Here is a 3,412-nt window from a genome sequence, read left to right as displayed (position 1 = left end):
AGACCAAAGCACCAACCTGAAAGCTTTTATCATACAGTTTTTTGTAGAAAGAGAGAAATAAAAAGAGAAGAGATAAATCATGCCAATGGAAATTATTGAATTTGTTTAAATTTATCATGAGCACGGAGCTCGGTTCACTGTGCGCGTTGAAGCGGACACGCAGCGGCACGAGCTGACGCTGACGCCGCCGCATGCGCAGCGTGTCGCAGCGCCTCGTGCATCTCTGGATCTTTGAGATTCGATGCAACACCCCAAACACCGCTTCAATGAAGGCGGATGATGCCGCCGCAGTCCAACTTTAAAACTAATATGTAGAAACGAACGCAGACAGACAGAGACTCAGACCAAGCAGAGCAGAGTGGAACAAAACAAAGCAGAGCAGAACAGAGCAGAGCAGCAATGGTCCAGCTGTGGGGGACCTGCAAATCCAAACACACACACACACTCGCAGAAGGAGGAAGAGAAGAGAAGGAGCGCAGCGCAGTGGCGTTTTACCACCAGGATCTCAGCGTTAACATGCACAAGCCGGAGATTTGTTGCTTTTCGCTGCCAGAGCCCACAAGACGCAGGTCACACAGTGGGGGAACAAAGACACATGACTGAATGAACGCCGCAGCTCCTTATATGCCACGCCCACCTTAACAACCGGAACTTCTCACCTGAAAACCATTTGTGTGGAATTATGTGTATTTCTATACCACTACATATCAATAAGAATTTTTGTTGCTGTTGCTAAGAGATGATCACGTTTTCTGGTAACCAAGTTCCACAAAGTTAAAGTAAACATCTGATTTTCACTTTTGCAAAATTTGCTAACTCTAAATGTCTTGTGTCTAAGCAGATACGCAGTATTTTTGAAAGAGCTCATGTTTTATAAAGAATATTGCCATGATTTATATGGTTTGTAGTGATGAGAATGAACGCTGATACCCAGATGATGATGATGATGATGATTTAATGAAGAGAAGCTCAAATACAGTCCAGTACAGGCGGCATTACTTTTAATATAAATGATTTGGCCCACTTAAAATGAAAGACAAAAATCCCGCTGAAAGCTCACTTGGTACTTTGGCTCCGCTGCATGTCTTGCAGAGTAGACCTTTCTCACTCGAAAAAGAAAAAAATCTCACCCAGTTTCACCGCTTGTTCTTCTATTTGCACATACTCAGACAGCCATTCCATCCTAAAAGAACCGCATTTCTTTTTTTACTTTGTCTTGGTGAGCGGATGTGTCGCTGCCCGTTCGTTTCGCCATGATAAGGGGTTGCGTTTAACTCCGCCGCACTGTTGTTAGCAAGCTAACCTGCGCGGCGCGTATGGGCAGGACACATAGAGCTATCAACGCTATGATTGGCTGCATAGCATAATTAAACCGAACATCTGTCACTCACTGCGTTACATTGAAAAATGGTACGGAATAAGACATTATTGGTCTAAATTAATATATTAGATTCGGTCTAATATTAGATAGTAATTAATACGTTTATGGTGGATTTTATTTTATGCGCTGCATAGATTTTCTTGTGCGCTGAGACTGTGCGAGCAGAGCGCGATTGCGCAGGCGCGCAGCTTAGAGGGAACATTGATCACAACGAATATTACTTGTTATTAATTTGGTTTTAAGAGATAAGTAGGTTTTTTTTCTGGTAACAAACTGCCACGAAGTATAAATCGAGATATTTACTTTTGTGTTGAATTTGTGTTTTATAATATATCTATACCACTAATGAGAAAAAGAACTAACGTTTCTGCAAAATTCACCAACTATTCTTAAAAAGTATAAAATAAGTGGTATTTCAAGAGAGCCGAAGAAATCCTATGTTTTTTGAACAATAACAATTTTTGTTGCTAATCTGTTGCTAAGAGATGAGTGTGTTTACTGGTAACCAAGAGCCACGAAGTGAACTTCAGATTTTCACTTTTGCGAAATTTGCCAACGGTAAATGTCTTGTATCTAATCAGGTAAGCGTTATTTCGAAAGAACTTTTGTGTTATAAACTACTTGTTATTAATTTGGTTTTAAGAGATAAGTGGGGGGTTTTCTGGTAACGAACTGCCACGAAGTATAAATCGAGATTTTTACTTTTGTGTTGAATGTGTGTATAATGTATATGGCACTAATGACAAAAGAAAAAAAAAAAACTTTTCTGCAAAATTCACCAACTGCACAATTCTTGTTAGTGTAAAATAAGTGATATTTCAAAAGAGCGGAAGAAACGTTATATTTTTTTTATCAATAAGAATTTTTGTTGCTACGATGCTAATCTGTTGCTAAGAGATGATCGCGTTTTCTGGTAACCAAGTGCCACAAAGTTCCATAAAGTAAACGTCTGAGAGAGAGCAGAAGAAATCCTATGTTTTTTGAACAATAACAATTTTTGTTATGAATCTGTTGCTAAGAGATCAGTGTGTTTACCGGTAACCAAGTGCCACGAAGTGAACTTCAGATTTTTACATTGCGAAATTTGCCAACGGTAAATGTCTTGCATCTAATTGCTCTTATTTCGAAAGAGCTTTTGTTTTATAAACTACTTGTTATTAATTTGTTTTTAAGAGATAAGCGGGGTTTTTCTGGTAACGAACTGCCACGAAGTATAAATCGAGATTTTTACTTTTGTGTTGAATGTGTGTATAATATATTTGGCATTAATGACACACACAAAAAAACAACTTTTCTGCAAAATTTACCAACTGCACAATTCTTGTTAGTGTAAAATAAGTGGTATTTCAAAAGAGCGGAAGAAACATTATGTTTTTTTTTATCAAAAAAATTGTTGCTACGCTGTTAATCTGTTGCTAAGAGATGATCGCGTTTTCTGGTAACCAAGTGCCACAAAGTTCCATAAAGTAAACATCTGAGAGAGAGCAGAAGAAATCCTATGTTTTTTGAACAATAACAGTTTTTGTTGCTAGTCTGTTGCTAAGAGATGAGTGTGTTTACTGGTAACCAAGTGCCACGAAGTGAACTCCAGATTTCAGTTTTGTGATATCAAGTATAGGCTACAGAACAAAGACAGAAATATTTACAGAAAGAAATGAGAAAAAAACACCATTTATCGTAAACTCCTAGAACTGGCTTTAACTCTTGAGTTAAAGGAATTCTATTAAAAAACAGAAACACCTGCTTTAAAAGCAGACTTAAAATGTTCCTTTCTGTGAGCACCTTATGTATCATCTGATATTGTTCAGACAGGTTCAGATCTGATATTACTGGCCTTGTTAAATTTCCTGTTTCTAAGTTCTCTGACGAGGCCCAGAAATTTGATAATGAGTCAGATTTCTAAGTTTTAAAATGTTATCAGAAAGGTAGAAAGTTCGCAAATTATTTTCTTTACACTTTACAGTTATGCAGCACTTTGTGTTGATCTGAAGTAATCATCTTTGTTGTAAAATATCTTGGAATTTGTGGCTG

Source organism: Poecilia reticulata, linkage group LG19, assembly GCF_000633615.1.
Source record: "Poecilia reticulata strain Guanapo linkage group LG19, Guppy_female_1.0+MT, whole genome shotgun sequence".
Classification (NCBI taxonomy): Eukaryota; Metazoa; Chordata; class Actinopteri; order Cyprinodontiformes; family Poeciliidae; genus Poecilia; species Poecilia reticulata.
Note: the sequence above shows the minus strand (reverse complement) of the source record.